At 35.5% G+C, this 20,896-nt stretch overlaps 1 long non-coding RNA gene across 1 annotated transcript in view; it reads right to left on the bottom strand.

The window, feature by feature from the left end:
- Window positions 1–7,553, bottom strand: part of LOC115900000 — a 66,836-nt gene extending 59,283 nt beyond the window's left edge. The window contains exons 1-2 of the long non-coding RNA XR_004059668.1: window positions 7,502–7,553; window positions 6,829–6,888 (exon numbers count right to left, since the gene is read on the bottom strand). This is a non-coding gene — a long non-coding RNA (uncharacterized LOC115900000). The remainder of the gene's footprint in view (window positions 1–6,828; window positions 6,889–7,501) is intronic.
- Window positions 7,554–20,896: the final 13,343 nt, after the last annotated feature.

Genomic DNA, 20,896 nt, shown 5'->3' with positions numbered 1-20,896 from the left:
GGACTGCATTGCCCTGAATCAGCAGGATTCAAGTGAGGACTACTCGACTCTGGATTCGGATCTTCCTAGCACTTTAAAAACATCAGGTTTAAAATAAAATAGATCTGAGTCTTTAAGGTGATCCGCCTGTTTATACTGGCATTCTGCACTATACCATATTCTTACTTGTCAAACTGTTTCCCTGGATTGAATATAAGCACAACATCTGATGAGAGTCAATGTATGTCTCCTATTTCCATTACGTAAGTATATACCTTCCAGATGACTTCCTCACCACTTGAAAGTTACACCATTCTCAATATTTTTTAAAATTAAAATTAAAAACTGCTAACATAAAACTATTTCTGTAAATGTCACCAAATGGAATTTCTTTTAAAGATCAACAGCATCATCATACAACATGCCTAAAAATGGAATGGTATTATTCGTGCGTCACTTACAGCCTTTCACATATTAAGTCCGCAGCCAACTAACAAAACAGAGGACTCCAGGAGCTTTTTAAAAAAATCTTTTAACCAAAGTGAGCTATGAATTTAGCATAAAAGTATCTTCTTTATGCTTGTATGTTCAAATTAATATGCAATGTCCCCAAATTTGCATAATATGAATTCAAGAGAAAGCCAAAGGATTTATCTTCACAGTGACAAAACAAGCCGTTAATATAGAGGAAGAAAATCTTCAACCAACTCAACTGATGGAGACTGCACTGAGAAAACTGGCTGATTAAATATTTCCCTTTCCAACTGCATGTTGTGTGTTCTTGTGGCAAATCACAGAGGCTAAATATTGTTATCCATTTGCTACTCTCATTGTACACCCAGGTGGCAGCGAGATACCAACAATTACACACTGTAGCTAAGTGCCAAGGTTCATGTCGGAAATTAGTGTCAAAATGAAAGCACCATAGAAAGTTAGGGTTAAAGGGGAGCCCAGCTCATCCTCTGCATTTTACCGTTGTCAACACAGCATGTGATAAGCATTTGGAGCACAGTTCGTTTCTGGAACTCTCATGGACTGTTCAGCTACTACTACTACAAGACAGACTGTGGAAATATCTCTTGTTTCTTAAAAGCAGGACAACTCAAAGCCTTATGGCCAAAGCTTTATGCTCACTTACCTCCACTAGCAGGTAGGAATTCTCAAAGAACGGGGCTGCTTCAGCAGGGTCCTCCCATATAAGTTCATTCACTGGTTTAAGAAGCAACTTTCCTAGCTTGCTTCACCCAGGAAAATTAACACACGCTACACATATATTATGCAAAAGTAATGCCTCCTTGAAGGAAGCCCTATCTATGTTTATATCTATGTACATTAATCTGGCTCTTACAGCCAGTAAAACAGCCTTACAGCAGAGGTCAGATGTAGTAGTTGATTTTTTTTAATATCCACATGGATTTTCATATGAAGTAAAATTTCTATCTTAATAACTTGGTTTGAATGTTCATAAAAATACAGACACATATCTCTCTTAAGATTTCAAGGCTACACTTTTGCATATAATCGAGCAAAAAAATATAATAAAATTAACCACAAGTACTGTTTATTGATACAGGAGATTTGCACTAGGAGTTTGAATGTTGAATTTTGCTTTTATTGAAAATAAAAACCCAACATGAGGTATTAGCTAATAAAACTTTATGATGGTTAAGGAAATGGCTCTTTTTTGAGGAGTGGTGGGTGGTCAGCAACTTTTATGGTACTGAAATATGTCCCAGGAAATAGAAAAATAATCATTTACAGTGTAAAACAGCAAAATCAACTTAGAGTTAACAGCATTGTAGGCCTGAATTGTGATGGAAAACACACAAACACAACACAATTGCACTTTTCCTTAGAAACACCAGAATGTCCATTCTATATCAAACGTATTAATGTAGATAAAAGTGACAATCTATTCCAGGAAGAATAAAAAATGTATTGCATATATTAATATATTCCTTAATGATATTTCTAACCCTAATATAAATATTTAAAGACCTTTAAAGGCCTTAGGATACGATTTTAGGAGTATTATTTTCTCCTTCCCTGTAAGCTTTCCTCCATTGTCATTCTCTTCCTCCTCTCTCCCCTCCTCCTTTCCTGGCCCAAAACATGTATGAACTGCATACCCTATGTGAGGCACTATGCTAGGCAGTGGGGGCTCTTACTTCCTAGTCTTCAGGTCCTATCTTTTTAATAGTCTTCTCTTATTTCACTGCTGGGTCCCTGAACTCTTAGCCAGTATGTCAGTTGGGCACACCTACAAACATAGACATGGTAAAAAAAAAAAAATGTGGAGGATCATCTCGCCTCGAATAATCTTAGTTGTTGCAAGTGCCATGTGTCAAATAATCAATGCAGATAAAAGAATTTGGGGATTTTATTTCTAAGACACGCTTCCTCAGAGCCAGGGGCTTTGACGCGGACATTGAAGGTTTGAAGTCTTTGAGAAGGCAGTGGCAAAATTATTTCAGGTGCAGGAATGGCCAGAGAAAATGCAAGACAAACTTTGTGGGGGCAATGAGCAAATCAGCCATACAGTGTAGAACATCCCTATTTAGAAATAGACAATGATACAGTTGGAAAGAAAGACTGAAGCCAAATGGTATAAGATCTAAAAAGGTTTGACATTTTAAAATTGTATCCTGTTGGCTCTGGGGAATCCCTGAATGCAGAAGGAAATAACATAATAAAAGTGTCAAGGTAGTTATGAGGCACCTGTATTCTAAGGGCATTGACTTAGGCAATAAAGTACAGGGTGTTAAAGCCTATTCTAGCCACTGCTTTATTCTGAACATCTTGAACAGGCACCTGTATTCTAAGGGCATTGACTTAGGCAATAAAGTACAGGGTGTTAAAGCCTATTCTAGCCACTGCTTTATTCTGAACATCTTGAACAAGCCTAGGACATTGTAGAGGCTCAATAATATGTGTTGAATATCAAGAAAAATTAATAGCACCTGAAGGACCTAGATTTTAAGTCATCTCAGCTGCTTGTTAGCTGTGTGACCTTGAAGAAGTTATTTAACTTCTCGAAACCTCAGTTTCCTCATCTACAAGCAGGAGTAATGATGTTACCATTCTCATAAAGTGATTAAGAAGATTAAATTAGAAAATGAAGGTAAAGGGCTTAGCACACTGTCTGACATATAGAAGGTAAATGTTAGCCATTCATAATTAGAATTAGAAATCCCTTAAAATAATACAGGAAGCATTGGAAGGAAGCATAAAAACAATAAAACCAATTTAGTGTCTGCTGCAGAGCAGGCCTGAATAATAAGGAAAATGGGATAAATTTAGACTTTCTAAATACATATCAATAAGATAACTTCTTGAAGCACATTCTGACTGTTTTACTAATATCTTCTTCTAAATTGGTATATATATATATATATATATACTATATATACACACACACACACACACACACACACATACACACTCTGGTTTCACTTCAGATTGTATAAATCTTTCCCCTTTTACTAAATTGGTATATATGCCTAGAATATATCTTAAGCCATTTAAAGAGTAGAAAAGAGAAATATACACTCCAAAATAAAATGGATTGTGATGTGTGATTCACTGATGATGTATAAATCACTAGTAAGATTCCCATAATCTATAAAATCAGGAAAATACATGAAATACTGAACTAATGGTGACAAATCAAGAGCTACAAGAATAGTGTCTGGCACATGGTAGGCACTGAATAAACATTTGATGAATGAGTGAAAGAATAAATGAATGCTTTCTAAATCCATATGGGAGGGGATTTTTAAAATAATTCATTTGACTTCCATGCTTCCAATTTCTAGCAAACTGAATTCTTCTTCAAATATTTTCTGGAAATTCTACATATTTTAAGATCTCTACAGTAAACTATGTTAAAACACTTGAGATTGTGATAATTAACTACAAATCATATGTTCCTGACCACTATGTGTTACCTTGTCTCTCTCTAAGGAAACTACTAGCCTATTAGTATACTTCAGTAACTGCATTTGAACTACGAACTCAATTGTCAGAAAAACACAGGACATTCACAGACTTATAAATCACAAGCATGCTGTGCTTAAATAATGTCAAGTAACATAAAAGGCATGAATGCATGGCTTAGAGATATTAGTAAGGATGCAAAAAGGTTTTGTACAATATATAGTATATAGTATTATAGGATCATAAAGTCTAGCAACTTTAGAAGGATTAAGGGACACAACGAGTCTATATAGCCCTTCTCTTGGAAAAGAGATTATAAACACAGTTAAGCAAATACAATGCTCACATTTTAAAATCTGAATAAATTATTAGTGAGTCCTAGAGTGTGTAATTAAGCTTTCTAGGATAACTTTTTTCTTAAATCATTCTGGTAGTATTTAAGCAACAGCTATCCAACTGATAGCGAAACAAATGAAAATTTGCTGTTGGATTACAAAGATGATTACATACAAAAACTGTAGATAAAGCTTTACCATGTATCCTTGCCAACAAGGTAGAACAGTACTTGGAGTGATATTTTTACTAGCTATCTAAGAGGGCCTCTCCCTGACAGTGCATTCGGTATAATAAATTTCCTAGATGATGCTCTGTTTTGTGGAAAATAAACCAAGATAGCAGAAGAAAAGATTTTATTGAATTGCACAAATAACCGGCTACTACTAAGAAAATCCATATCCTAATATCAATCCCGTGGACATACCAAAGCCAACTCTTTTAGCACTTCATACAAAATTTCTAATGAACCAAGTTTTAGCCTTTCCCCCACCTCACCCAAATTCAGGCAAATGGGTCAGATAAATAGCTTCAAAGTCAATACACCTTTCTAGGTGACAGATAAGAATAATGACACAGCACAAAGACAAAGGCAGAATTATAGTAGGCAGAAGGGAACTATAAGTAAGTATTATAATAGCTGATCTGTAATAGTGGTATTTGAAAAGGAACATAATGACAAAAAGAAAGCAAACTTGGAGAAATGTAGTAAACATATCAGGAGAGAATAATGTAATCAGATGCCAGAGCTTAATTTTACTTCTCTAAAAATTACACTAATGGTGTGTTAATTCAGCAATATTATATTCTGACTAATTATTTACTATAATCAAGTTAAATTGCATAAAAATTTGTCTAATTAGCATTTAGAACAAAGCAGTCTGGAAGCTATTGGCTTTGTGTAACTTGCACAGAAAAATTGATGTAAGGATTTCATTTTGACTTACATGAAAATTGATCTAATATGTCATAACTTTAGCTCCCAAAAGATTTGATTCTTTAAAAGCTATGTGATTAACTTTACTTATGTGTACATCTTCGGAAAGAATTGAGGTGCAAAGATGTTCCTGGTAACATTAGCTGTAATCTTATTAAGTTTATATCTCTACACTTACCTATTTAATAAAGTTAACTATAACAACAGTATATTTACATATTTTTTTATTTCTTAGTCCAATTTTAAATTTTAAAGTACATATGACATCTGGCAAACAAAGTAAAACCAAGCAAAGTAAAATCACTCAGCATTTATTCCTTCTTTCCTTTTTCTTTTCTCAGCTTTCTCTGACTTGCATGCCTCTTTGTTTTTTCTCCTTAAACTACAAACTATCATATCAAATATTCTTCCCTTTAAGACACTCCTAATTCTCCTAAGGAAGTGTCGAACTAAAGTAGGCGCAATCTGGAAATACTCACTGTTTTATCTCAAGAGTTCAATGCAATTGCTTCATCTGAGATAAATGCATGAAAGCTTTTCTGAAATAACTTTTACATAAGGATAAAATGATTTCTATACAAGAAACAATTACCAGCCAACATTATTATCACCACAAAATTGTAAGCCAGAATGAGCAATAAAAACATTGTATTTGGAACAAGATATTAGAGAATAGCTATTAAAACATTTTACTCAATTTCTATTACACCTTAAAATGAAAGTCATCAAAATGTCATTACAGGCCTTTTCCCCAGATTCTTCAGAGAGTGAATTTAATCATTTCAGGAAATTGAGCACTATCCACCATTCACTTAAATCCTTTGAAATAACAGCAAAGCAAAACACAATGTGAAATTTATATGACACTTTATATTAAAATGTGTTCATATACATACATAGATACATACTGAGGAGTACTTGTCTCTGAATACTTAAAATTAATTCTTGGGAAATTAACCACTTATATAAAATATTACCTTCAAGAGGACTTGAAGTAAGAAACCCAAGTAAAGGAGCCTCAAGTTGAGCTCTATAAAACCCCAGAGTTAATAAAGCACTAACATATCAGGATTTTTTTTAATACCTTCAAAAATCAATTATTTGGAAATTACTTCAAGCCACAATTATTACTTGTATACCGAAGCATGGAACTTTTGCTGCTGCTCTACTAAAGAAAGCTAAACATTGGTTGAATAAGTGCGATTACAATAATATAGGCATGGTTATTGGCTCCTTTAGAAACTGGTACTTTGTAAAGAATTTTCAAGCCAGAAGAGACCTTTTGACATCACCTAACCCTGGTTCTTAATTTACTAGTTCTAGAAATAAAATCCACATAAAATAAATATTAATTTTATTGATTTCCAAAATGATCATTTTCTCTAAAGAAATGAAAAGCTGCTTATTTTCAAGGCTGAATGGAAACATAGGGAGCACCTGATTGCATTTTATCACCAAAGTTAGCCAATCTTCAGAAAATGACTAACAATCAAATTCTCTAAGCTCTTCTCTTTAAACCTTTAATGTTAAAAAAAAAGTCAAATTTTAAATAATTATATTTAGAGAGCAGTTTTCTAATGCTACTGGCAAGAAGTAGAGGAAATGTTTTGAAAATTGAACTTTTAAAAATGTTGAATGTTTACCTTTTGATTTGAGGAGGATGTCACTTCTCATGGAACCCATTTTCCTGAAGATATTCAGCGCTGGCCGATTTAGAATAAAACAATTAGCATATTACTTTAAAAAATAAAATTAGAAAAAAAAAACTTTACTACAAAGCCGCAATCTCACTCGGAAGGAAGCTGATGGTGCTTATAAGCAATAAATGCCTTTCCTGATACCTATTTTGTCATCACCATCTTATTAGCAGAGTGCATGTTTTCTGCAGCATCCATCAATTAGCCGTTTTTAAGGAAACGGGAAATGTATCAGGGCTCATCTGCTAAGCAAGGCTGTATACTCCATAGCCTCTTAATCACCACGGCTCCTTTCTAACAAGGTTCTAGTAGACAAGGAAGCCCAGAGACCATTAAGTAGCACACAAGCAGAATATTCCCAGGAGTCACCAGTATTGGATACAACTTTCCCCCAAAGAACCAGCCTGCGACTGAAGGCGACAGAGCCGCCCGTAGCAGAGCGACAGCACAGCTGCCAGCTTGTGCCTTAGCGCTTGGCAATTGCAAAGCAGAGCCCAATACCATCAGACAAACTACTCCTGACTTCTTACTCCCCCAGCAGAATCCAGGCATTTGGAGAGAGCCTGCCGGTTTCACAGGCACCCCAACTAGAGAGAAGGTAAGGAAATGGAAGGCTCACCCTTTCATAGTCAATCCACCTAGAGCTGCATCATCCGAATCACAAATGAAATGCTAATGTACAAGCAAATGAATGCCAATTTCCTCCACTTTGCTCCAAGTTTCAGTGGCCCCTCCACAATAAAAGATAGCTGTTTGTGGAGGCTGCCTTGTTCCATACCATTAACTCGGAACAAAACATATTTTTAGTGGGACAGCAGTGTTTACTTGTAAGAACTGATGAATTGCTCAGCACCATTTATCACTTGCAGACAAAGACGTTCAGCCACAATTTTGGACATAAATCAAGGTACATGCTCCTCAATAAAAAAAAAGACTGCTAAGTCCCCAAAACCACGGAGATTGAGGTCAGACTGGCCATAGCAACCACGAACAGGACTTGGGCCTCCAGAAGGACCTAGCAACCGATAAATGAGTTCAGATCTCTTTTCATCTCCACTGGTGTGAAAGCCAAAATTAAAAAGATTAGATCACCCTGCACCCATTACAAAAGGCGCCACAATGAAAAAGTCATTTCCAGCCTTTGAATCACATCAAATAAATAACATTCATCCCTGCTATAATGAACAACTTTCAAAGTAAATTGAATCTCCATAGTACGGCTTTCCCTGGCTGAACAGTATTTACATAACAATATATCACAGGAAGCTCCGAATGGGTCTTATAAATGGGGACCTGGCGATAAAAAACATCTTTAGCCCCGATTACTGTATATTCAGACTGCTTTTCGATCCCCCTCATTTAAACAATGTGTTGTATCAGGAACATAAACAATGTTTTTAAATTGTGGGAAATGAAAGTTTTTGGTACATTTTCAAATGTCTGGACTCATCCCAATAGATTCCCTTTGGACAGTGAGAACATAAAAATCACTTAACCTCCCAAATTGATGTCCTGGACTCATTTTTGTGACAAAGAATTCTCATCTATGTGTACACTTGCTTCTTTGTTCATGCCAGCAATGTTTCACCCTAAATATCTGCTGAGTTTTTTTGTATCACTTAAAATGAAAACACATTTGCACATTTCTTTTTAGCGTGCGACTCATTCATTATTTCTTATTTCCTCGAAAGTATAAGATATTCTCTATTGCCATAACAATAATGTCTATTAAGTTTTAGTAATATGTCTACACAAAGTGTTCACCCTCTACAGTCTAATTTTGAGTCAATTTCTCCTCGTCATTAAAAAAAAAACCGACTAATTTCCAAAAATATAGAGGTTTCTATAAACTATTGTACATTTCATATATATTTCAAATGGAGTATATTCCAAATAAGACAGTTAAATCTATGCTGAAAACATACCATCATAATCTTATCTTTTTATGGCAGCTCACGTAGATATTACTATTTGAACTCCAGAGGGAATCTCATTAATTTTTGAAACTCTCTGACCTCAGTACAGTTGAGTGTAAAAATAATTACAAATTAAGAATGAAAGAGCATCCCTTGAATTCTTCATGGCCATATGCTGCTCTACGTTGCACAAAACATTGCTAACTATCATCAAACAGAATTTTTTTCCAGATATAAATTTAAACAGCATGCTGAATATCACCAGACAGACACAAAAAGCAGCTCACCCTTCCACTCAGCTCCGCTCACACTTCACCTCCGACGATGCCAGTAACACAAAGCCCCGAGAACACAGGTTTGCAGGCAAGTGACAGCACAGATGATACCCTCACAAAAATATTTTCCTATCCAGAGTCGCTTTCTATCTTAATGTTGCAGACACAAAGTGCAGAAATACAAGAATCAGGGCATAAATGTTTTCTTACCTAAAACTTGTCCGAAGGACGGTCTTGTTATTGTAGTCACCTCCGGTGCCCCCTCTCGCCATCGCGGAAATCGGCTCCACTATATGTACTGCTCTGTGCCTCAGTTACAGCTGTGACACTCATCTGCCTGCACAGAACCTATGAGGGGAAATGAGAGAAAGAGAGAGAGAGGATTTGCGCTTGTGTATGTGTGTGCTTGTGTGTGTGTGTGCGCGCGCGTCCCTGTGTGTGTGTGTGTGTGTGTTTGAGAGAGAGAGAGAGAGAGAGAGAGAGAGAGAGAGAGAGAGAGAGAGAGAGAGAGAGACTGCTGACTTGAGACTAAGAACCTAAAACCTCCAGCCAAGTCAAGCCTGAACAAAAATGATCAAAGCTCTGTCCTTCATCAAGAGAGTAGACAGATATTTTGTTCTCCTCCACTGAAAAGTGGGACTGTCATTGGGGATTCTCACCAGGAAAGTGCAGACAGCAGCAGACCTTCTCCAGAGTGCTAGTGCTGCCCAGCAGTCCGTGCGGAATACAGGTACCTATTGTTCCAGAGACAGATATGTAGCCAGCCAGTCAGACTCTGACAGATCTCAGCAAACCAGCGAGCCTGCCTTCATTTTAACTCCTTATTTACTAGTGCTTTTTGGTCAAATGCAAGGTCTTCTCATCACCCCTGAGAAATAAATGGAGATGATACAGATAAACTCACAGCAGAAACTAATACTGTATCTTTTACAGAGAGGGACATTTTTGCTATTGAAACGCTGAATTTGATGCAAATATCATATTTTTCTGGGAAGAAATGAAGCATTAGATTACATGAGCAAGACTTAGCAAGTATAGGAAAACCTTGATATTCAAGATGAACAGTGCAGCTAATTTAAAAAGAGAGAAAGAAGCGTTGCTCAAAACATCCCAAGTGTAAATATATATACTCCAACACAAACAGGGCAAATAAAGCCAAGGGGTCCTATCCTTTTGCAAAGGGGTGTGGCACATTGAAAACCTGCAAAAAAAAAAAAAAAAAAAAAAAAAAAAAAAAAAAAAAAAAGCCACCCCAGTAGACCTATTTCCCTATAGGCTAGAGTCTTTGGTGTCTCTTTTTTAGATCCCACTGCTTTCTCAAGCACCCCAAAACACCTCCCACCCCCAGTACTGCTCCAGTGTCTGAATTGTACCTAAGGCAGTGAAACAAAATTAGGGAAGGTCAGAGAAAAATAACTTACTCTACATTCTCCCCGATGGATTCTGAAACCCAGAAGGTACATTTGATTCTTTAAATTCCTGGACCTTAATAGATTCCAGTAGGTTTCTAACTTTTATCTTTGTGTATTAATTGATTGATTTTATTTTAAGGAGTTAAAGAAGACAAAATACCTTGCATTTGATTGTTTAGCAATACTAGAAGACAGGAATAGAAAAACGAAAAGTAGCTTGTCATTTAGTTAAAATAAGAGATGGAACTCTCCTTCCCCAGAAGACTTTATATACAAGTCTTTGAATTTTTTTTGAATAAACGTCAATTCTCATTAATTGCTACCATTCACCCAAGAAACATATTCTGATATAGTAGGTGTGCTGCATAGTGTAGAAGATGGTTATGAAACTCCTTTGTAAAATCCACACTCAGGCATCACTTAACAAAGCCAGAGGGTAAATCCTCAGTGCAATAGGGGGAGGTTTAGCCATGCATGGCTGTTAATGGTAATGAGACGTGTAGAACATATCTGCGCACTGCCAAACAGCTTCTTCTAAATATCTAGTGTTTGTATTCTTTATTTTTTAGAGAGAAATTAATAAGAGATTGCATGATGTTTCAAAACTCCACACACACACACACACAAAACAACCTAGAAAATACAGTTACCTCCTTTCACATTGTCTCTTGTCCTAATCCCAGCATTTTAAAAACATTTCAGGTCATGCTAATTTAGCTAGGACTGAGCAATTAATATAGCCTTTAGAAATGCTTTCAGAAGTCAAAATTGCTTAACTTGGTGACTTCTGAAAAAGCTGCCTTGTGGTTTCTACTCAGGGAGAGCTTCTATTATGTTCAGAAGGGAAAGGACGTCAAAAGACTGCCTGAATGACAAAAAAAGTATACGGGGTTTCTGACTAAACTCATCATAACCTATAAGCCAAGAACAAAACAAGAGAATCTTGTAGCCTGCTTCTTCCAAGTGGCGTGAACTGATGATTTTCAAGCCCATTTTAAAGAACATGTATATCTTTGTAAGTTCAAAGGACAACCTTATTTCACATTACTATCTTAAGAGCAAAATAGCAGAAGCCCATTCAGTGAAAGAAAGTAGGATAGATTATAGGTAGGTACACATACAGAACAGAGCTGAATCACAGCAGAGGTGACAGCTTCCACGCAAGGCCTCCATGACTGATTAACGTTGCAGTTTGAAAGAGGCATCTAAGAGCTCACTCCTAAGCATGTGATAAGACTTAGGTGTAAGTACATTTAATTAGAGCATTACTCAGGACCTATCCAGATGTTATTACCTTTTATGTTTTTTTTTTTTTTTCCTTTTGATCTCTTTATCCCACTTCTGTTGTCTTCAGAAAGCCAAGCTTGGTAAGCCAAACAAATTTTAAATATTCAGCTCTTAACATGTTTGAATACAGACAGTTCTCACAGTCAGGGTCCATTATTTTCTACAGGTGTATACAGAGGATTATCACCATTAACGAGAGTCATGGGCACATGTAAATAAAACACAGAGACACTATAAAGAGTGTGGATGTGTGTGTGTGCGTATAAAGAAGTATCACACTTGTGCAAAATACATATTTTATATGCTTCATGAATATGCAAAAGCATCATTTCTTTCTCAATAAAATTTTTTGTGAAGTCCCTACTAAAATATCTGTCCCTAGAACACCCCTGAGGTCCATTATATAGCTCTGAGTTTATAATTCACACTTCAGTCCCTAATTTGCCAAATAATTCATGTCAAGCAAGAGTCCAACATGAAATGTCAACTGTTTCTTGAAAGAAAACAAACCATAACTATTGTATGTGCTAGGATTTTAAAAAATAAACATTTGAGGATTAGAGGCATCACTCACTAATAGTAGTAAGGGGACAGGCTAATGCTCCTGAGAGTCCATTGGGTATCTATCCCTTTTCATCCATATCACTTGATTTGAGAGACTTGAAATTAGGTTTCCCAGAAAAAAAAAATGTGAAAGGAAAACAGAATCTCTTCTTTCTATTACAGAATGTTCCTATTTTTATAATATTCCCCAGGACATGCTCCAGCCACATTCTGTTATTCATTCACATAGTAAACTTCATGCTGACATAACTTCTGAGAGAAACTCTGGGAATGCTAAAAGTAACCAAACTCTACCAAAGTTAAAAATCATCTCTCCACCAAATTAAACATTATCTAAGTTTCTCCATGCCGTTATTAAACACATAGAAGATCACCTCTGTGCATAATCTACAAATGGCTTAGATTACATATTAAAATTCTAATTAAAAGTCTTCATCTTATCTCAGTTGGCCAATTTGAGATTAGAGAGCAAATACAGGTTTGGCATGAAAGCTCATGCAGAATCAAGATTTCTGATGATCGCAACTTAGAAATTAGTGGCAGTGTTACAGAGTATTGCTAATAGAAATAAAATAATGCAAAACTATGAACAACTTCTGAGATCTTCCTTAGATGGTGAGTAGAGAGTGACATGAAGAGATTCCCTGTTAACTTCTATTCCATAGGAATGTACTTGTTTGAGAGTTGGAGAAAGACACAAGAGATGAAATTTCTGCAGGTGTGAGAGGAAATTATGCCCATTATTACATTCGAAATTGAAATATTGAAAAATTTGATCATGTAATTTGACTGACTAGAAAACATATTACGCAATACAAACTAAGGCTTTTCAATATTTAAGATCCAGGTTAGAAGAAACATTAGATTTCTACTTAATCCATAACTAAGTGAAAACAGTATTTCGGAAAATGATGTTCTAAAAAGTCATGGAACATTTAATGGAAAATATTAGGAATTACTTCATACTATCTACATGCTTACAACATTTTATAGTATGACCATTTGATAATTAGCCGAAGAAAAGATATGTGTTTTCCCTAACAATCCTCTCACTCCAAAGCAATAACACATTTTACAAAGTCTACCTCATCAACTTCCTGATATACAGTTTAAATTAGATAAATTTGTTTCAGAAAAGCTCAATGAAGTATTTTACTCATTAATTAGTAAGCAAGCAGACATTTAGAAGTAACAGTGGTGTATTTTGCCTTCTTTATTAAAAGGTAGCTCCTGGAAGTCAACTCTAAGAACATGCACACGGAGACCAGAATGTGAACATTTTGAATGGTAACAAAGGGAAAGGACGTGTATTGCTGCGTATGAAAATGAAACAATATGTTTTCCATAAATGTTTCTATAAATGCGCTCTTAAATAGTCTGGGACTTACATCATAATGAAAAAAAAAAAAATGTCCATGTAGCTGATTGATGAGAGTGGATATTTAACACACAAACATTTCATAGAAGTTGGGAAACTCCCAAAAGGAACTGGGCAGAAAAAAAGTAGTGAAGATTTTCCTACATTCATTTTGTACAGCATTTTTGAAAAATCTCAGAATATTCCAGAATATGCATATTTTCTTCAAGAATCGCCATTCTAGAAATTTTTCTTACAAAACATATGTTATTATTCTACATCCCATTCTTTAAGTGACACAGGACCTACCCAGCTTCTCCAACAGCTGACTGCAGAGCTGCACAGCGATTGGTAGAGTATTATTCTGAGATAGGCAGAGCATCACATGCAAGTGCTCATCTCCCTTCCTTCTGTCATGTGGAGCCTTCTTCATCCAAATCTTCTGATAAACGTCAGGATAAAGCATGATTTATTAACACAGTAAACTCCTTATACTCCTGACCTAAAATGTTACTGGACCTTTCCCTAGCTATTGCTATTTAAGGAAGTCTTTAAAAAACAATTTAATTTCCTTCCACCTAGTCAAGTTTTTCTCCACAGATAATTGGCTTTCATTATATGCACACACACACACACAAAATCAGTGAAGTCAGTATGTATGAGGCATTTAAATATTTTCAAATTAAAGTATGCCTGTATTTATGTTACGGTACCCAAACACACACTTCAGTTTGATTCTGTATAACTGATCTTATAACGTATGAGAAAGCACTGTGGAAATGCTAAAGGCTACGCAGCCAAGTTAGTCATTAATAGTAGCAGAAGTCGAAATAAGTCAGTATTGCAGATGGCATATTTTTTTATTTTAAACAAGCACCTTATTGAAAAGCAATAGAGTCTCCTTGCTAATTTTACTGAATTTTTGCATGCTTACTATTAGAACACTCTAGTTTTATTTTCTGATTTTTTTCTAATATCATTTACACAACAGCCCTTTTGGGATTTATAGAACTTATCTCCAATATTATTGTCATCAAAAGTGTGTTTGAGATGCTAGTGCAGAATTGCTAATTGTTCATAAGTACCTTGAAACATTAGATTAGCAATGTTTGTAATTATCTAAATATAGCATGACCACATGAAATCAATTACTATGCATATCAATCTTTGACATTTTAATGCATTACAACTGTCGTACAGTTGCCATAAACTTTTGTACAAAGCCAGAGTTTCTATTACCTGAAAATCGAATGAAGTAGTATTTGATTGTAAACATTGGAGAAATAAGCATAGTAGCATATGCAATGCTGAAACTGGTCTACTTACTTGAATATTCATCTGCTCTAAATTTAGACTCTATCCTCCAATGTGAAGAATTTCACATTGGAGAAATTTTCAGTGTCCTCTTGATCCCACAGTCTCTCTTCCATAGGTGAACTCTTATCAAATAAAAAGAGCCCCATCTGAATAATAATACAACTCTTTTATAAAAGTCACTTAACTTCTGAGAACTGACCGATATTCTGAAATGCCTTCCTGACACAGGTGTCTGTTCTGGTCATTGTCAGATTTGATTCATTGGAGCTTATGTAGTCAAAATTGTTTTCATTTTTTCCTCCTGGAGCCCAAGGTGGTGAAGTGGGAATGGCTTCTCAGTAATATTTATTTGCTTTCTGATTGGAAGGAGAGAGTCAGCATTTTTCAATTCAAGATCAAAGACAGACACATCCATGGGACAAAACACAGTTTTCCGGTTAAATTTGGGTCTGATATTTGCTCCATTTCTGAATGACACAAAACAAGACAAAACAACAAAACACAGGGCATAACACTTTGGTGTGTTTGATTCCATCAAGTCTCTGTGACTTAAAAGAAAAAGTCAATCAAATGAGAAAAGAAAGGAAACATTCTAAGCAAATTAGTTTCTTCTCTCGGTCCCACCACGTCCCCTGAGCCCCGAGACCTGACTGCCGACCAGGGTTTTCCTCCTGTTGAATAGTCACTGTTTCTGAACCGACAGCACTCAATGAAGCTAAGGTCAGGCTATATCGAGTTGGCATTTGCAGTGATAACAAATCAGAAATGATAGCATCATAGAGATTTATGAATTTTTTACCCCTGCAGTCACAAACATCAGACGTTTACTTTATAAAGAGAGCTTTTAGATCCTTCCTGCAGTTTCCATAGTGATTTCATTTTTTCCCTTTTATCACAGATTGGCTGAAGAGCTGCTACCCTTTGTGAGTTAAAAGGCTTGTGCTACCAACTGTCGATATAAAAGGTAGCTGAGGCAAAGACGCAATATATACTGCCAAAAATAATTGAAATAGAGAGAGACATGTCGGTGAAAGGTTCCAGAAGATTTTTGTTTCTGTATCAATGCGATAGTACAGGAGAAAACAATTTTGCCTGAATTCTCATAATTACTTTGAGTTGAATGTAGTTATATTTTATGCTGTGTACCATACTTATATTAAAACACTCATCATACAAAACATAATCCTTTCACAAAAGGCTTTAATATAGCTTATGCTGTTCCAAGTGTCTGGGCTTGTTAAACATCAAAGTTCATTATGAAAACATTTTCACTTCAGTTACTTTAGTTTCGGCTGCACTGTTTACTCCAACGTTTATTCTTCTTTTCTCATCTCTCAGCTTATTCAACTTTATTTTATTTTTTCTGTTAAGGAAAAGTTCACTGCATTTTAAAAATTAATCCAGACTTTCCATAGCATAATAGTGAAAACTTGTGGAAAGAATTAATGCATTTCTAGCTAGCACATAAGAAAGTGAGGGTTCAGTTCTTAATTTAGTTCTATCTTGTTTTATATAGTTCTTCTTTGTATTACAATTGAGCATTTAAATGAATTTTAAATGTTATACTGATTTTTCTTTCAATTCTCATATTATTTAATAATGTTGGCACCTGAATAATCCTAGTCATAGGCTGCTATAATCCTAAGAGAAATGTCTGCTCTCTAACTACTTATTAAATATATTGAATTCTTGTCATATGCTGTAGATGTATTACAAAGAAACTTTTAGCTCAATATGCTGTTTTAAGACTGTGGCGAAAATAACATCATTGCTAATTTCTACTACAATTTATGTTATTTATAATAGAGTCAGCCTTCCATATCTGAGGATTCCACACCTGTGGATTCAGCCAACTACAGATCAAAAATATTAAAAAATAAAAATAAAGAACAATACAATGATAGAAAATAATACAAAGAAAAACAATACAGTATGACAACTACGTACATGGGATTTACATTATATTAGGTATTGTAAGTAATCTAGAGATGATTTAAAGTATATGGGAGGTACAAGTATATGACAAGTATATTATATTAAAATATTATGCCATTTTATTTAAGGGACTGGAGTATCCTTGAATTGAGGTATTTATCAATGAGTCTTGTAACTAACACTCTGTGAACACTAAGGGAAGACTGTATTAAATGACAATAAATATAAAAATAATTGTCATTTTAGAATAAAATAGTATTTCTATGAAAGTAGTTAAGATAGACACTTGACCTTTAAATAATGTGGGGTTAGGAGTGCCAACCCCCCATGAAGTCAAAAATCTAGGTGTAACTTTTGAGTCGCCAAAACTTAACTATCAATAGTCTGCTATTGACCAAAAGACTTTCCAATAACACAAATAATTAACATATATTTTGTATGTTTTATATGTATATAATATACTGTGTTTTTATAATAAAGTAAGCGAGAAGAAAGAAAATATTATTAAGAAAATCATAATGAAGAGAAAACGTATTTACTATTTATTAAGTGGAAGTGGATCACCATAAAGGTTTTCATACTTGTCTTCACACTGAGTAGGCTAAGGAGGTAGAAGAGGAAGGGTTGGTCATGCTATCTCGGGAGTGGCAGAAGTACAGGAAAATCTGCATACAGATTGACTTATGCAGCTCAAACCCATGTTGTTCAATGGTTAACTAATATATCCTTATATATTATATTAAAATATTTCAATTTCTAAAAAGATATAGGTATCTATGGTCTCTACTGCATGATTATTGCTACATACACTTTTTTCCAGCTCATATTTTTTTCTAATTTCCAAAGTACATATAGCCTAAATAGGATAGTTATTTCTGAATTTTTACTCAGTGTTAACAAAATTATGCACCATAGTAAGATTTATTCTTTTCCTTTTCATCCCACTTTCATCAGGGGAAACAAGAAATAAAATGGATTTTGAAAGAAAAGATATGAATTGATTGATATGCTGAGAATTTCAAGAGTTCATGGGACAGGTAGACATGGTATAAGGAATCTATTTTAGTTAAGCTCTTTGAGGGTCAAGGAATAGAGTTTGTTTGTTTGTTTGTTTGTTTTACTCACTTTGACAAATGGTATAGTTATGTGTAAAGTAGGCCAGGTGCAGTGACCCATGCCTGTAATCTCTGCACTTTCCAAGGCTGGGGGAGGAGAATTGCTTGAGCTCAAGAGTTCAACACCAGCCTGAGCAACACAGTGAGATCCCACCTCTATAAAAAAACAATTATTTAAATGAGCTGGGAATGGTGGTGCATGTCTATAGTCCAAGCTACTTGGGAGGCTGAGGTGAGAGAATCACTAGAGCCCAGGAAATTAAGGCTGCAGTGAACCATGATCTCACCACTGCACTACAGCTTGGGTAACAGAGCAAGATTTTGTATCGAAAGAAAGAAAGAATGAAGGAAGGAAGGAAGGAAGGAAGGAAGGAAGGAAGGAAGGAAGGAAAGAAGGAAGGAAGGAAGAAAGGAAGGGAGGGAGGGAGGGAGGGAGGGAGGAAGGAAGGAAAGAAAGAGACAGCAAACACGAAGTAATAATTACCATGGAGCTCTCACTCTAAACTACAGAATCATACTTCTGAACTGCACAGACACAGAAACAGGAGTCAAAAAAGTACTGGAGACCTGGTCTGCTAGAATTTATGGATTCAGTCATTGAACAAATTCTTAAACACATCCCACGCCAGACACTTTGGTATATGTTGGGTATATCTCCATTTGTTAACAAGAGACAGTATCCTTGCCTTCATGAGCCTTGCAGTCTAGAGAGGAAGTAGGGGGAAAAAAGAAGTAGTAAGCAAATACGATATAATTTTATTAAATAAAATAGCAGTGTCTTCAAGACAGTCATTTATAATCTGGCACTTGAGGAATGAAGAGATGGCTGCCACACACAAACCATGTGGGAGGAGTATTTCAGACACAGTGAGATAATTCCATGTTTGAATAAATGGAGGGAGGCCAGTGTAGATGCAGCAAGGGAGCAAGGATGATGGCAGCCCCAGATTTGATTACAGAAGGCATAGACTGTGGTTCGGGTCAATTAAGTTCTAAGCATAAGGAAATATCATTGAAAGGTTGCAAGCAAAGGAAGAATATGATCAAGTTTTATTTTTAAGGATCATTCTGGATGGCATGTGTAAAATAGCTTATAATAAGATGAATATAGAAATAAGGAGATAAATTAGGAAACTACCGTACAGACTCAACAAAGAGATGCCAATGGACTGGACCAGGGAAATGCTGTCAAGAGGAGACAATGAAGATGGATTTGAGTAGATAATGGAGGTAGAATTGTCAGCCTGTAGAGATGGATAGGCTGTAAGTGGGGAGTCAGAATAAAGAGCCAAGGACTCCCAGGTTGTTGTGACGCAGTGGGTGGGGGTTGGGGGCACGCAGGGAAGGAAGAGGACATAGTGGGATGAGAAATACAAAGGAAAAAAATATTTATCAGGGTAGAAAGAGCAAAATTTTAGTTCTAGACTTATTAGATTTTATACATCTATGGATGTCTCAGAGATATGATACGGGTTGGAGACACAAATTTGTGAGTTGTCAGTATATGGATAGCATTTAAAGATATTTCTTTGTTTTCCAGGAAAAATAAACCATCTAGGAAAATCCTATGCAAAAAGAAGACAATAAATCCTAAGCTGGAGATCTGAGAAATGTCAACATTTAAAGGTCTGATAGAAGGAGGAACTGAGAAACAACCAAAAAGGTAGGAAGAAAACTAGGAAACTAGAGTGCCTCAGAAACTCAGAAAAGAGGCTATTTCAGAAAGGGGGAAATGGCCAACCGTGCAAAATATTACAATGAGGTCAAGTAAGACAAGAATGGAAAACATATTTTGAACTAATTTACATGTAGTTCACTGGTGGCATTATGAAATGCTAGAGGTACAAGCTACATCATAAGGGATTAAGGGATGATTGTGAAGTAAGAAAGTAGAGCTCTCATGTTTGGACAAATCGTTGAGAAGTTTAGTAATAAAAGGAAACAGATAGTCTAAAAGCTGTTGGAAAGGTGATGGGCTCAAGGGTGGTTTTCTTAATTTTTGTCAATATTGAAGATTCTGGAATGTGTTAACAACAATGAGATTAATCCTTCAATAAAGGATTAAGGAAAGAGAAAATGAGGAAAGCACTGAACTCTTTGACAAGGCAAGAAAGGAAGGGATTTAGAGCGCAAGTGGGAGGATTGAGTTTTGCTAGGAGAAGAGACATTTCCCCCACTGTTAATAGGAGAGAAGATGAATAAAGAGCTAAGTAGGTGTGTAGATTTAGTGTAAGAGGAGAGTGAGTTCTTGACTGACTGTGGGCTTTCATTTTCTAAATGAAGTGTGAGCCACAGTGATCAGCTAAGAGCAAGGGGAGGAGAGAGGATGTGGAAGTTTAAAGAGAAAGTATAAAATGTGTCATCTTGAGTTAAAGAAAGATTATTCAAGACACTTGTTAAAGACAGTAAGAAAGAGTTTATATAAAAAAGCATCCAAATTGGAAAGCAAGAAATCAAATTATCCTTGTTTGCAGATGACATGATCTTATATTTAGAAAACCTAAAGACTCCACCAAAAAGAAACCTCTTAGAACTGATAAACAAATTCAGTACTGTTGTAGGATACAAAATCAGCATGCAAAATCAGTAGTATTTCTTAACTGTAATCAATCTGAAAAGGAAATCAAGAAAACAATCCAATTTGCAACAGCTACCAAAAAAAAAAAAAAACCCTAGGAATAAATTTAACCAAAGAAGTGAAAAATCTCTACAAGGAAGACCATAAAATGCTGAAGAAAAACACTTGAGATGGATATAAAAAATGGAAAAATATTCCATGCTCATGGATTGGAAGGATTAATTTTGTTAACATGTCTACTCAAAGTGATTTACAGAT

The sequence above is a fragment of the Rhinopithecus roxellana genome, chromosome 10 (genome assembly GCF_007565055.1).
Source record: "Rhinopithecus roxellana isolate Shanxi Qingling chromosome 10, ASM756505v1, whole genome shotgun sequence".
NCBI classification, from domain to species: Eukaryota; Metazoa; Chordata; class Mammalia; order Primates; family Cercopithecidae; genus Rhinopithecus; species Rhinopithecus roxellana.
Note: the sequence above shows the minus strand (reverse complement) of the source record. Positions and strands in the feature narration are given on the sequence as shown.